We start from the raw sequence: 15,526 nt of genomic DNA on the forward strand, positions 1-15,526 counted from the left end.
CCTTAATGGTGCTCAAACACAAACTTTGGGTGCTTTTTTTCCATGCAAGCCTACAGTGGAGAAGCATTTGAAATGCTTATAACAACTAAAATGAATGTGCAAGCCTGAAAAATGATCCCCATAGGCTCCTAACTTCATAACAATGAAGTACATTTTTCAATTTCTGCCCTATTTACTCTCAGAAGAGAGTTTACATAAACTGGACTCCATGAGGGTTTTTAAAGCACAGTACTAGCAGAAAAAGAATTGCAGATAGTTCTATTGGAAAGTAGAACAAACCAAAATATGAACATCTGTCATTTTTGTTCTCTATTTTATTCCTGAAGAGATTATTAACATTTAAAGAAGATAATTTTAAGCTTCTTCTATTCATTCAGCCATATTCAGTGTTAGAAAATCAGGGCCCCCTTGTGCAAATCCTCATTAAACCCCCTGCGGCCTTCACACCAGTATGTGACCAGTATGACTACAACCGAAGTGCAGACTCAGAGAAGGAGATCCTTAAAATCGTGGTGTTCCTATTTTATTCACTCCCCTCCCAAAAATACTGTGAAAATATTAGAAATAGGGTGTATTTAGGAACCTTCATTTTCGGTTTTCATTTTGTTTTTTTTCCCAGGAATTTTTGCAACAAGAACAAAAATGTTATTTATTCAGGAACATGGCAAGTCACTATTTGCCACTGATCTCTCCCGGTTTGGGTCTTATTGTAATAAACACAGATACATTCCTAGGAAAAATAAAATAAAAACTGAAAACAAAGGTCCCTAAGTTTATTTGAATAAAGGTACAAGAATAGAAGCAAAATAAGAAGCTGCAAGGCCAAGGAACAAGTCAGCAGATATTGTGTAGCACTTCCAATTTAAGGGGTCATTCATCAAATTATGTTAGGGCTTTAGCGTGAGTGTTAGGGACAATGATAGAGCGCACACCATTGCCCGACATGATGACGTATCAGGTACCTAGCAGTAAGAAAATAGCTAGAAAAATCAGCCCCTTGTTATTTTGTTATTTACTAAGTATTTATTAAGTATTTATTGAATTTTGTTCACTCCCAGGCTGTATCTCAATGGGCAATCTGGAGTCCTAGTTTCCCAGTTATTTGTATCCCCACTTGTTCCATGTAACGCTCCCAGGCGATGTTAAGTTTATTGTAAACCGCTGTGATTTGTATTCTATACAAGAATGTCGGTATATAAAAGTTAAAAATAAATAAATAAATAAATAATGCCTGCAATGATGCCATAATGCATGCAATAAATATCACATCGCAAGTTGCATATGCAAATTCGAAAAATGTATTCAAGTGAGAGGAGTTTGGGCAGAGTAAATAGAAATGAGGGCTGTTTAACGTTGCATGTGAAAATGTAAGCAAGTTTTGGGTGCAGGGACTTGTCTGCTACAGGACACTTCCAATTGCCCTCCCACCTTACTTCACGATCCTAAGTCAGGAAAAAGACAATGTGTTCTCCTCAGAAATAGTCTTTTATTTATCAGATTTAGCAGGACTTAGCATTTTATTTATTTTTTTTATTTAGAAACTTTTATATACCGGTATTAGTGGGGACATCATACCGGTTCACATATTAACAAAAGATTTAGAAGTACATTTCAACAGGGGAGGCGAACTGGGCAGGGGGTTAACCTAGAGCAGTAGGGAAAATAGATTAAACAACAAGAAATCAACAAGAGGTCATAACAAGAAGACAACAATGTACATTGTGATTAGATTCCTTAATATAAGGAAAAGGGCGGTCACCTAGGGGGTATGAGCAATAGAGGGAAGGGAGGGTCTATTCTGTGTAGGCTTGGTTGAACAGGAATGTTTTTAGTTTCTTTTTGAATTTGATGGCGCAGGGTTCAAGGCGCAAGTGGACGGGTAGGGAGTTCCAGAGGGCGGGGCCGGCAATGGATATGGAGCGGTCACGGGTGGATGAGAGATGAGCTGCCTTCAAGGACGGTACATGTAGATTACCTTTGTTGGCAGATCTGGTGGCTCGGGAGGACAGGGGCGCAGTGAAAGGGAGGTCAAGCCAGTTGGAGTTGTGTGTGTGGATAGATTTGTGTACTATGGTCAGGGTCTTGTAGTGTATACGGAAAAGGATGGGAAGCCAATGTAGATCCTTGAGGACAGGGGTAATATGTTCGTGTATGCGTGTGTTGGTAATGAGCCTTGCAGTGGCGTTTTGCAAAAGTTGAAGGGGTTTTATTGAAGATAAGGGGAGCCCTAGGAGGAGGGCATTACAATAGTCCAGTTTGGAGGTAAGGGTGGCTTGGATCACTGTGCGGAGATCTTGGGTGTACAGCAGGGGTCGGAGTTTCTTAAGAACGTTGAGTTTGAAGAAGCCTGCTTTGAGGATAGATTTGATTTGTGGTTTCATGCTAAGGTTGGGATCAAGGAGAACTCCGAGGTCCCTAACAGCTGGTTGACCTGAGAGGAGGTTAAGTTTAGGGTCATTAGGTATGAGGTCAGGCGGTTGCGAGGAGATGTGGAGGAGTTCCGTTTTGTTTGCGTTGAGGGCAAGCTGAAGGTTGGTGAGGAGGGAGTTGATGGCTGCAAGGCAATTTTCCCAGTGCTCCAGGGCGTCAGATATAGAGCTATGAATGGGAATGATGATCTGAACATCATCAGCATAGAGATAGAATTTGAGTTTAAGGTCAGTGAGGAGCTGGCAGAGGGGGGTGATATAAATATTGAAGAGGGTTGAGGAAAGAGATGAGCCTTGCGGGACTCCTTGTTGTAAAGGGTGTGAAGCAGAGAGGTTGTTTCCAATTTTGACAGAGAACTTTCTGTTTGAAAGATAGGATTTGAACCAGGCGAGAGCTATTCCTGAGATGCCGATGCTTTCTAGCCGTGTCAGGAGGCGGTGGTGGCTGATGGTATCAAAAGCCGCCGAAATGTCAAGGAGGGCAAGGAGGTAGCTGTGGCCTTGGCCCAGACCTCTGAGGAGGTAGTCGGCTAGGGAGAGGAGTAGGGATTCGGTATTAAAATGTTTTCTGAAGCCAAATTGGGAAACATGGAGGATAGCGTGATCTTCAAGGTAATCCATGAGTTGCGAATTAACAACTTTTTCCATTAGCTTGGAAATAAGAGGGAGGTTGGAGATGGGGCGGAAATTGGAGGGGTCTTTAGGGTCTAGGGAGGGTTTTTTAAGAAGGGGTTTGACGACAGCGTGCTTAAGTGAGTCTGGGACCATCCCATGGGTGAGGGAGCAGTTGATAATGTCTGCTATGGCTCTAGCTATGCTGTTTGGGATGGCTATTAGCGCTTTGGTGGGGATGGTGTCGCTAGGGTGAGAAGCTGGCTTAAGTTTACGAAGGAGGCTAATGATTTCCTTAGAGGAAGTGAAGTCAAGAATGGCCATTGTGGGTTGGGATGAGGCGGGGATAGGAGTAAGGGTGGTGGGGGCACAGAGATTGGAGAACGGAAATCTGGAGAGGAGGTTGGCGATTTTACTCTGGAAGTAGATGGCCAGTTCCTCACATTTGGCGGCTGCCTCAGAGTCTGGTATGGTAGGAGGGATGGGGGTGGTGAGGCTGGCGACATAGGAGAAAAGCACTTTGGGGTTGAATTTATAGTCATGGATTTTTTTTGAGTAGAAGTCACGTTTGTGTTTGAGTGTAGATAGTCTGTATTCGTGTAATGCTGTTTTGTAGCTAGAGGAGTGTTGCGGGGTAGGGTCCTTGCGCCATATTCTCTCTTTCTGTCTGAGATTATTTTTTAGGATTTTTAGCTCTTGGGTGTACCAGGGCTTGGAGGGTTTCGCAGAGGTGTTTATGACTCGTTTAGAGAGGGGGCATAGTTTATTGGCTATGTCTTCTGTAAGGCTATTCCAGGACGCTAAGGCTGTGTCGGGGTCAGAGCAGATTAGGTTTGGTAAGGACGAGGCTAATGCATCTGTAAGTTTGTCGCTGGGGCAAGTTTTTCTGGAAATTATGGTAGTGTGATGTGTATGGTTACTAGGAAGAGGTCTCATGGCAGAGAGTCGGCTTTCAATGAGGCAGTGGTCGGACCAGGGCACTGGGGTGCAGGTGGGTGTGGTGGTGGTTTGGAAGCTAGAGTTGATAAACATCAGGTCTAGCGTATGGCCAGCTTTGTGGGTTGGGGTTACTATGATTTGTCGGAAGCCTATGGCAAGGAGGGATTGAATGAAGGTGTCGCAGGATGCAGTGGGGGGGAGAGAGTCAACGTGGAGATTAAAATCTCCGAGGATGATGGAGGGGGTGTCAGTTTTTATCCATTCTACAAAAAATTCAATTAAGGGAGACGGGTCGGACTCAAGGATGGTGGGGGGGGCGTAGACAAGACAGATTTGCAGGGCATCTGCCCTAAATAGACCTATTTCAAGTTTGGGTGGAGTGGCTATGCTGATGGGTTTGAGGTTGAGGAATTTTTTAGCTGCTAAGAGGATTCCACCTCCTCTTTTTTTGGGTCGGTGGATGGGGAAGATGTCATAAAGGGTGGTTGGGAGTTGGTTTATATGGACGGTGTCTGAGTCTTTGAACCATGTTTCAGTGACTGCACAGATGTCTGGTGTGCAGTCCGTGAGCAGGTCATTGAGGATTGGCGTCTTTTTTGATAGGGATTGCGCGTTGATAAGAATGATAGAGAGGGTGGTGAGGCCGAGGAATTGTGTAAGCGGTGAGGTAAGGATGGGGATGAGGGATTTGCGGAGAGGGGGGGTGTGGCGGGGGAGGAGAGGGGGGGGGAGGTATTCTGGAGAGTGGGTGGTGGATGCGAGGGATTGCGTAGGCAGCCATATTGGCACCGCTAGCAGTCAGGTAGGGTGGTGTAGTAGGGGTTAAGGAGGAGAAGAGGAGGAGGGTGGTGGAGACGGGTGCAGTAGGGGAGTTATTTGATATACAGTGCAGCAGGTTACATACAGTGAGATAATGTACATCTGGTAACAGGTATGTAGAGCAAAGAATGGTGAAGATTGCAATGCTCACCAGGTGGCGACAGCTGTGAGGGTGATAGTCCGGTTATAAGCTGGTAGTGGCTGTGAGGCACTTTCACTGCATCAGCGTCTTTCCTTGTCTTTTCTTGTCCAGGGTTCTGGGAACAAGGTAGGTCTTGGCAGCAGACTAGCAGGCAGCGCTGCTTCAAGGCCAAGGGATTGTAGAGTGATGAACGGAGGGACCAGGGTAGTGGCTCCGGGGTCCTTCGAGGGCAGTCCGAAGGGGCTGCCCGAAGGGGCGCACAAAGGGGCGGGCCCCTTTGTCGCGCTCCTTCGGCGCGCGACGCACGGCGCGCGGCGCTGGAGCTGCAGGCACTTTAAGGAGCCTCAGGGCCCCTGTTGATTGGCTGGCTGGTCGGCCGGGGGCGGGCCTTCACGGCGGTCGGGGCGGCCGGAGGACGTCGGAGGGAGCCACGTGCTCGGGCCCGGGTCCAGCGGAGGTAAGTGCGCTTTTTAGAGGCCTTACCCCGGTGGGTCTGGGCGCCGATTGCGCAGGCCTTCGCACGGGTCGGCAGCCGCTGAAGGGGAGATCGCCGCGGGCAGAAGAGGAGGAACTCCGGGGCTGCAGGCACTTTAAGGAGCCTCAGGGCCCCTGTTGATTGGCTGGCTGGTCGGCCGGGGGCGGGCCTTCACGGCGGTCGGGGCGGCCGGAGGACGTCGGAGGGAGCCGCGTGCTCGGGCCCGGGTCCAGCGGAGGTAAGTGCGCTTTTTAGAGGCCTTACCCCGGTGGGTCTGGGCGCCGATTGCGCAGGCCTTCGCACGGGTCGGCAGCCGCTGAAGGGGAGATCGCCGCGGGCAGAAGAGGAGGAACTCCGGGGCTGCAGGCACTTTAAGGAGCCTCAGGGCCCCTGTTGATTGGCTGGCTGGTCGGCCGGGGGCGGGCCTTCACGGCGGTCGGGGCGGCCGGAGGACGTCGGAGGGAGCCGCGTGCTCGGGCCCGGGTCCAGCGGAGGTAAGTGCGCTTTTTAGAGGCCTTACCCCGGTGGGTCTGGGCGCCGATTGCGCAGGCAATACAACAATTCCTGTCTCTAACACCCTGGCTACTAAGCACCAGTTTACCCTAAAGAAAGTTCTGTACCATGGGTGGTTACAAACATGCGATAAACCTTAGCCTGCTTAATATATTAATACTTGTGGCTAACTTACTTACCCCTGGTCCCAACTTCAGGCGATATCTCTTTGTTCACCTCTGAAGCATCTCTGGCTGGAGGTCTGAAGAAAGTGTGCAGGAAATGAGATTTGCTTCCTGGGTTTGGTACTGGAAGAGCTGGCGGCGGTCCAAGGAGGAGACTTGCTTCTGGCTCTGGTGCTTACCAGGCTATCTGAGGCTTGCTCTTGCCCCTCACCATCTCAGACTCTGTGTCACTCTCTGAACCTGAGTAGGGCATCTCCCCTCTCTGGTATTCTCTCCCTGGTCTCCTGGCAACACCTAATCTTCTCCCTCCTTGATAGCAGGAGGTGCTGGTCTGCTTCAGACTCCCCTTTTGCTCTTCTGGTTCCTTTTCTTTCAGGGGTTACTTTCAGGGTCACTTTTCTGGTTCCGCTCCCAGGGTCACTTCCTTCTCCTTATTTGACCCCCTGTCTTATACTTTCCAGCTGACAAATATGCATAAGCTGATGCAGAATCATGTGGTGGGTGGAGGGTCTTTGCCACATTGCAGGTCTTTTCCCCCACCCTATTTCTTTGGTGGGGGGGGGGGGGTCCTGCTACATTGCATGTCTTTTCCCCCCTCCCTATTTCTTCAGGAGGGATTACTGCCACATCTGTATGCCAAGCTATATGCCAAAGTCAGTATTTTTCTCTGTCTCAGACTGCCCCCTCTTCTTCCAAGGGTGGGGGTCCTTCTGACCTCTAGACTCCTTTGGTCAATCCATGACTCCTGCTTGTGAGCTTAGCTGCTGCATTGTCTCTCTCTGCCTTGGTTGTTATTTACACAGGAGCATACAAACAGGCAGACCTTGATAAAGTATCCTTCAGTGTAAAGTTCTCATCTGGGCAAGGTCTCTTCTTTTTCCACTGAGACAGAGTCTTGGCCTGTGAGTACTTTGGTCTGCATATTTCTTGGCTATTATGATTCATATTTGGTGCTTTCAGTGGTAAAACATGGAATATCTCCCTACAGTACCATAACACATGCTATCACAGGATTTAATGCCGGAAATAACTACACCTTTTTTCCTGGCATTATGTCTGCAATAGCTGTGCGTTATGCCCGAAATGGGATATATTGCAAATCCTGTTTTGAGGGGGTAGGGGGAGGAGAGAGAGAGCCTCTCTGGAGGTCCACTGATTTCTGAACTTTTTATACCACTGTAAGAAAGGGCATTATGAACTCGGGCGAGGTTTGTGGGGTGAGTTGGGTTTTAGGGGGCAGTTTAACATGCACAGTCATACGTACGAACAGCACAGTTACCTTCAGCGAAGATTTTATGTGATTTGGAGGGATGAAAGGTGAAAGAAGAGTAGATTTGTACCATGTTCTCTCTACCTAGTTTGATTGGAGCTAGATAGATAATGCAGCAAGCTAGGTAGAGAGAACATGGTACAAATCTGCTCTTCTTTTACCTTCCATCCCTCCAAATCACATAAAATTTTCATTTAAGCTATCTGTGCTGTTCATACGTATGACTATGCATGTTAAACTGCCTCCTAAAACCCAACATACACCACATACCTCACCCCGAGTTAATAGTGCCCCCTCTTACAATGGTATAACTAGTTAACTTTTCTGTGAGTCTCTACAGAGGTGTTCTCTCTCTCTCTCTCTCTCATCAGCATTCCCAAAATGCAATAAAAGCCTGTCTGGGCACTTCTCACCTTGCAATGTTCACAGGTGCAATAAATGTAACACACATTGATGTAAAATAGCTATATGATATGGCATGTGAAAAATAGCATACACTATTCTCATGATAGCAAAATGATGAATCTAGGCCCAAGTTTGCTTTTAAGATGTAATAGTGCAAAGCCAATGAGTTAATTTTGTACTTTTTTTTCCTATTTTTGAAGTCTTTTAAAAAATGTTTTTCCCTTGCCTCTTGCTTGTACAAGAAGGTGGCTTGCTGGGAACGATCAATGATCAAACTGGACATTTTGGGGCCAATTTTCAACTGTTTCCTTTGGGACAAAGCTCTGAGATATTTTTTTTACTTGTGGCCTTTGTTCCAAGAATCAAAAGAATGCATGTGGTTATTTTCTCTTTGGAACCCTGCCACAGATGCAAAGTACCTGAGGAAACTTGCACCTGCTCTGCATGCAGATAGATTTTCTATGAAAATACAATTCAACATGTCCTGGGAATGCCTTCCTTTAATGTGGCTAAAAGCTTGGTCTTTGTGGAATATTGCATGCACTTTACAATGTATTGAGGATAAGCAATTTTCAGACAGAAAATGTGCATGCGTAAATCACTATGTATAATACCAAAATATATGACTTTGAAGGTTTTTCAGATTATTAGCTGGTACAAAAAAAAGGCGGGACCCTAAGAACATAAGAAATTGCCATACTGGGTCAGACCAAGGGTCCATCAAACCCAGCAACCTGTTTCCAACAGTGGTCAAACCAGGCTACAAGAACATGGAAAAATACCCAAACACTAAAAAGATCCCATGCTACTGATGCCAGTAATAGCAGAGGCCATTCCCTAAGTCAATTTGATTAATAGCAGTTAATGGACTTCTCCTCCAGGAACTTATCCAAACCTTTTTTAAATCCAGCTACACTAACTGTACTAACCACATCTTCTGGCAACAATTCCAGAGCTTAATTGTGCGTTGAGTGAAAAATAATGTTCTCCGATTTGTTTTAAAAGTGCTACTTGCTAACTTCATGGAATGTCCCCTAGTCTTTCTATATCCACAAGTATAAATAATGGATTCACATCTACCCGTTCTAGACCTCTCATGATTTTAAAGACCTCTATCTTATCCCCCATCAGTTGTCTCTTCTCCAAGCTGAACAGCCCTAACCTCTTTAGTCTTTCCTCATAGGGGAGCTGTTCCATCCCCTTTATCATTTTGGTCACCCTTCTCTGTACCTTCTCTAGTGCAACTATATCTTTTTTGAGATGTGGTGACCGGAACTGTACACAATACTCAAGGTGTGGTCTCACCATGGAGCGATACGGAGGCATTATGACATTTTCCGTTTTATTCACCATTCCCTTCCTAATAATTCCTAATATTCTATTTGCTTTTTTGACTGCCGCAGCACACTGAGCTGATGATTTCAATGTATTATCCACTATGATGCTTAGATCTTTTTTTTGGGTGATAGCTCCTAATATGGAACCTAACATCGTGTAATTATTGCATGGGTTATTTTTCCCTATTGGCAACACCTTGCACTTGTCCACATTAAATTTCATCTGCCATTTGGATACCCAATCTTCCAGACTTAGAAGGTCATCCTGCAATTTATCACAATCCACTTGTGATTTAACAATTCTGAATAATTTTGTATCATCTGCAAATTTGATAACCTCATTCATCGTATTCTTTTCCAGATCATTTATAAATATATGTGCCTCTATGTAAACTGTTGTGACGGTAATATACTGAACGATGGTATAGAAAAGATTTTAAATAAATAAATAAATAAATAAATAAATATATTGAAAAGCACAGGTCCAAGTACAGATCCCTGAGGCACTCCACTGTTCACCCTTTTCCACTGAGAAAATTGACCATTTAATCCTACTCTGTGTTTCCTGTCTTTTAACCAGTTTGTAATCCATGAAAGAACATCGCTTCCTATCCCATAACTTTTTAGTTTTCTTAGAAGCCTCTCATGAGGGACTTTGTCAAATGCCTTCTAAAAATCCAAATATACTATATCTACTGGATCACCTTTATCCACATGTTTATTAACCCCTTCAAAAAAATGAAGCAGATTTGTGAGGCAAGATTTCCTTTGGGTAAATACATGTTGACTGTGTTCCATTAAACCATGTCTTTCTATATGCTCTGTGATTTTGATCTTTAGAAAAATTTCCACTTTTTTCCTGGCACAGAAGTCAGACTCACTGGTCTATAGTTTCCCTGATCATCCCTGGAGCCTTTTTTAAATATTGGGGTTACACTGGCCACCTTCCAGTCTTCAGGTACAATGGATGATTTTAATGATAGGTTACAAATTTTAACTAATAGATCTGAAATTTCATTTTTTAGTTCCTTCAGAACCCTGTGATGCATACCATTTGGTCCAGGTGATTTGCTACTTTTTAGTTTGTCAATCTGGCCTACTATATCTTCCAGGTTCAGAGTGATTTGGTTCAGTTTATCTGACTCATCACCCTTGAAAACCATCTCCAGAACTGTATTTTCCCAACATCCTCATTAGTAAACACAGAAGCAAAGAATTCATTTAGTCTTTCTGCAATGGTCTTATCTTCCCTAAGAGCCCCTTGGTCATCTAACATTCCAACCAACTCCCTCACAGGTTGTTGCGTTCATGCCTCTTCTAACCCCTCACTCCACCCTCTCTACCTTGGAAGCGACTCCCTTCGGCTCTGATGACAGTTGCAGCCACGGCTTCTCCCTGCCATGCTGCACATTTTACTCTCAGAAATTAACTCCTGGCCAAGGGCAATTTTAAGTTCTAAGCAACCCTGAAAAGTGTACAGAAAAACAGAAAATACTGCTTTTCTATACCCCCTCCGACTTAATATCCTAGCAATATTAAGTCGGAGGAACCAAAAATTAAAAAAATAAAAAATAAAAATCTGCCCACTAGTCAGTGGTTAGAAAACGAACGCTCAATATTGCCGGCGTCCTTTTCCAAACCCGTGGCTGTCAGTGGGTTCGAAAACCAATGCCAATAAAATTGAGCGTCGGTTGTCGGACCCACTGACAGCCATCCCTAACGCTAATAAGGAGGCGCTAGGGATGTGCTATTGTCCCTAGCGCCTCCTTTTTAGTGCACGGCCTCATTTAAATGAAGAATCGGTTGCCCAGGAGAGGTGCCTGGGCGCGCATTGGGAGAGCGGGTGCTCAACACGGAGTGTTGGCTCTCCCACACTTTTATTGAATCGGCCTGAAAGAGGGCTGAGTACTCTAATGTGTTTGCCTAGATTGAAAGAGTATAGATGGCTAAAACTTTCTTTCAATGTAGGCATCTATAACTTTTCAGAGGGATAGACGTGTTAGTCTGGTGTAGAAAAAATGACAAGAGGCAGGTGGCACCTTATAGAGTTAAAAATGTATTGAGGCATGAGTTTTCGAGGAGAGAATCCACTTTGTCAGATGTTTCATGGTCTGGTTGGCTAGATATGGGGATTTCCCCAATAGGAGCAGTATAGTCTCACCTCAGTGGATTAGTTAGTCTATAAAGTGCCACCTGCCTCTTATCATTTTAACTTTCACTTTATGTACCTAAAGTTAGGTCAGATATAGGGCCAGCCTAACTTTAGGCACCTAACTTAGGTGTCCAATGCTGAGCCCCTAAGTTTGGTCCCTCACTCTCTTCTTAGACATTTAGACACTGAGCTCAGGAAAATTCCCTTCTTACAACCATGTGTGGTAAAAAACAAATTGTGGCCAACCAGGACTCCAATAATCTGCCTGTGTCATGAATGTGATCATTGTTTCTTGTTGACATCAGTCACATCGTTATCTGCCCACCACAGAAACCGTGCTTATCTCAAGTATGTCATGAGGACCATGAACGGCTCTCATGCAGTAACGTCAGCAGCCAGGTTCTTGTTATTAAACTCTCACATTCATAATGAAAAAAAAAAATGAAGGCAGATTTTTTTTCTGTTTTTAAAACAGATGATATTTCTAAAATCACACCCTTCATGGTAGATGATCGCTGTTTCATTGTGCCCTTGTCACAAGGCAGTGAGGTGGTGTGCGGCAGAATTCAGAGATTCATAGGAACCTGACAGGAGCTGTGATGCAGATGCTTTTGTTAATGGACCTGGAACTGGACCGAGACCACCAGCTCATTTCACTTAGGCCACCTTAGCTGGGATTTGATCTGGTGGCCCAGAAGCAAAAGGCTGATAATGCACCTTTATAGCAATACTTTTTTTAAGAAAAAAAAATGATAGTAATCCTACCTTTAAGGACTTAGAGTCTTTCCAAAGCCTCTCTTTTGTTTTGTCTGAAACTTGAAAGAAACCTCACATAATCAGCTTTTTTCTTCAGACCATTTTTCTCTTCTATTTGAAAAAGAAAAAAAAAGGTAATTATTGATAGCCAAAAGAAAACTGGAAAGGTATGTTTGAATCAGCTGAAATGCCAGTGGGCTTACACTGATAATCTTACTAATGCTAAAACCTGCTTATTTTTACAGTCATACTGAAAATGGAATTATTTTCCTTAGCAATTGCTTGTATTTTATCTAACCTAGCTTCAGACTCACAGCTTGTACCCCCACACAGGATTACCATTTCTTGTGTATCTAAAGCTGCACATCTGCCTACAGCTCCAGTGTGAGAAGTCCTCGCCTGTACAATGTGGGCTAAGAACACGGAATTAAGGGAATGTGACAATAAAGAGGGGTGAAGGAAGGTGGAAATGGTGAAGGATTAACTTCTTTCAGGCAGTAAATCACTTGGCCTCTCTTCGCTGAGACAGCGTTTCTGTCATGAATAGAACATGAGTGATGGGCTATAACAACTGACAGGCGGGAAGCTGGAGTTAGTAATAAAATACTGTAAGTATGAATCTGTAGCTTTCTAATTTTCACTGACTGAACTTTTATCAGATCCTTCCTCCTAGTTGCTCTCAGGCAATATGATCAAAATATGTTTTACCAAATTTCAATTTAACCATTATGGGATGCATTTTTTCAGTATTGGCATTCCCATCCTGTCTACCTGATTCCTCTGCATGCTGATGACTAGACTGCTTTTTAGCTTATACAGAGCCAGGTTGATCCAGGGATTTTGCAGAAGTAGAATAAATTGAAGTCCTTGATTAATCTGGCATGTTCTGAGGTTGTGTTATTGTTTGTAAGGATTTTGGGTGGACCCCCGGACTCTGTGGCAGATGACCACGCCACAGTCAGGCTCAGCTTAGGACACACGCACAGTTTAGATCTTTTATTAGACAGTGATGGTGAGCCACCAGAGGTGGCGGTAGTGAGCTGGAATATAGCCCGGCTGGGCTTGTAGTCCCTCAGGCTCTGGAACAACAATCCCACAATGGCTGTGCTGTAGTGGAGAGAAACTGATATCGTGAGTAGCAGCAGGGAATATAGAGTTCAGGATTAGAACCTCGTTGGTAATGTACTCACGCACCGGTCTTTCAGTATGGAGCACAGGAGCTGAAGTAAAGACAGGCCCTCGAGGAGCGAGTACCTGGTTCCAGGGAACAGCTCTGAGAGAGATAGATAGTAACTCACAGATGGTATAGGCAGCGGTGTCTTCCAGGCAGAAGTGAAGTCCAGGTAGCGAGTCCAGGAACATGGGCCCTCGAGGAGCGAGTACCGGTTCCAGACAGCGACCTGAAAGAGAAAAGAGAGAGAGAGGCTCCCGAGGAGTGGGTACCCCAATAGAGTAGTCCAAATGGAAGCAGACTAGCTAGGGTTGGAGAGCGAATCCCAACCGTAAGTGTAACCTTGCTAACTCGTAAGCTAGCAATCGTGTAGGCTATTTGTATCCTGGATGCATGACGTCATCACAGGGGGACGCCCCTGAGGTTCGCGCCACTGAAGGTACTTGAAGCAGGGCCACGCAGCATGTATGCCCTTAGGCAGCTGAACAGCATGGCGGGAGGCAGCGCCAAAGCCAGTCCGGGGACGCCGGAGAGGATGGCAGGAAGACGCCATGGCAGCCAAACGTCCGTCAACCGCAGGAGGAGTCGCCAAAGAGGTAAGGAGGACGGAGTGGAGACGTTGGGCAGCGATGATCACAACAGGTTGAGATAAACTCAAGTTTGCAAAAAAACCTCAGCAGTGTGTAGTTGGTGTGCATTTGTTGATGGCAGTAGTTTGGACTCTGATCCCCCCAGTGAAATTGCAGTCTAGTGTCTGAGACCTCACTACCCTTTCCATTGGGAGCAAACTATGCCATTATCAATACAGGAGTTAAAGCATCAGAAGAGAAAGCAAGCAGGCAGAAATTGCTCTGAGTAAAAAAATAATTTTTATACTGTGACAAATCAAAAAACTTAATGGTAGAGTTGTAGATTTACTTAATGTCCTCCCAGTCATTAAGTCAAATTTGATCATACTCTGATCGCTGTTGCTGAGCAGTCCCATCACTGATACCTCTCGCACCAAACCTGGCGTTCCACTAAGAATTAGGTCTAAAATGGATCCCCCTCTTATTGGTTCCCAGACCAACTGCTCTATGTAGCAGTCATTTATTTCATCTAAAACATTACCTTCCTAGCATGTCCTGATGTTACATTTATCCTGTCAATACTGAGATCATTGAAATCTCCCATTATTGCCGTGCTGCCAAATTTATTAGCTTCCCTAATCTCTGTTAGCATTTCATCTTCCATTTGTTCATTTTGAGAAGGTGGATGTAGTATACCCCTACAGCTACTCTTCTCCATCACACATGGAATTTCCAACCATAAGGATTCTACTATTCATTTAGTGCAGGACCGTTACCCTATTGGACTCTGCCATCCCTAACAAAAAGTGCCCCTCCCCACCAGGTTGATCTATAGGGAATATCCCAGTTCTTGCTAACAGGACTAGCAGCTAAGATGGACTTTCTGATGTCAGAAAACTGGACATTGGCCTGTATGTCTATATGTAGCTAAATGCAGATATGAGAGAGAGAGACTTTGCAGTTGCTCTGTGTGTAACCAGCTTGACAAATTTTCAGGCCCTGCAAGCCTGAATGGAGCCAGTGAGACCAAGAGAAACATAAGGACAATTGGTGCTATATGAATCAGTACAGTCAGAACACTAGGGGTCTCTTTTTATGACTCTGGGGCCAATCGTGGAGCCGGTCTTATCAGTTCATTATCAGGTGCGAACAAATGGCAGTTTTCATGCTGGCCCCTCTCTGAATCTGAAGAAAGAAACATAAGACTTTGAAAGGGCATGAAAAACAGCCTATCAAAACCTTAATTGTGTATTCACCTGACTATGCATAAAGCTGCTGAATTATGCATAGGAGAGCCCTTAAAAGCAGCAAGAAGCTAGCACTCAGGGTCAGTCAGTCATTTGTTGTCGGTAAATTGTTACCCATCCAGAAGAAGAAGAAGATCCATCCAAGTGCTGTTGCCTCCCCCCCCCCGCCTTGCATCTTTGCACTTTGGGCAGAAGCAACTTGCAGAGACATAGGGCACAGCAGAGCTGGTCCCGCATGCTATAGGTATCTGAGATTGGAGAGCTGATCAAACCCTGTTGTTTCAGTGACAGAGGTTGTCCTCTCTGGCTCCATGCTGATGACCGAGAAGGGCAGGGACTGCCAGACCAAGGACCCAGAGAGCTTGTGTCACTGAATGTCCCGTATTGGTAAGATACAGTGGGCTCCACTCCCGGTTTAGTGGGTTATAAAGTTAAGGCTCTTTAGCCCTTTACATATGCAAGTCTAGGCTAGAGAGATGTGATTCTAGCATTAATTCTGTAATTTGATAAGCACCGGATGTCAAGC

The 15,526-nt window shown here is 45.0% G+C and overlaps 1 protein-coding gene across 1 annotated transcript in view; it reads left to right on the plus strand.

The window, feature by feature from the left end:
- ASTN1 (astrotactin 1) overlaps positions 1-15,526 on the plus strand; it is a 587,016-nt gene that overhangs the window by 16,146 nt on the left and 555,344 nt on the right. The window lies entirely within an intron of this gene.

The sequence above is a fragment of the Rhinatrema bivittatum genome, chromosome 10 (genome assembly GCF_901001135.1).
Source record: "Rhinatrema bivittatum chromosome 10, aRhiBiv1.1, whole genome shotgun sequence".
In the NCBI taxonomy this organism is placed as follows: domain Eukaryota; kingdom Metazoa; phylum Chordata; class Amphibia; order Gymnophiona; family Rhinatrematidae; genus Rhinatrema; species Rhinatrema bivittatum.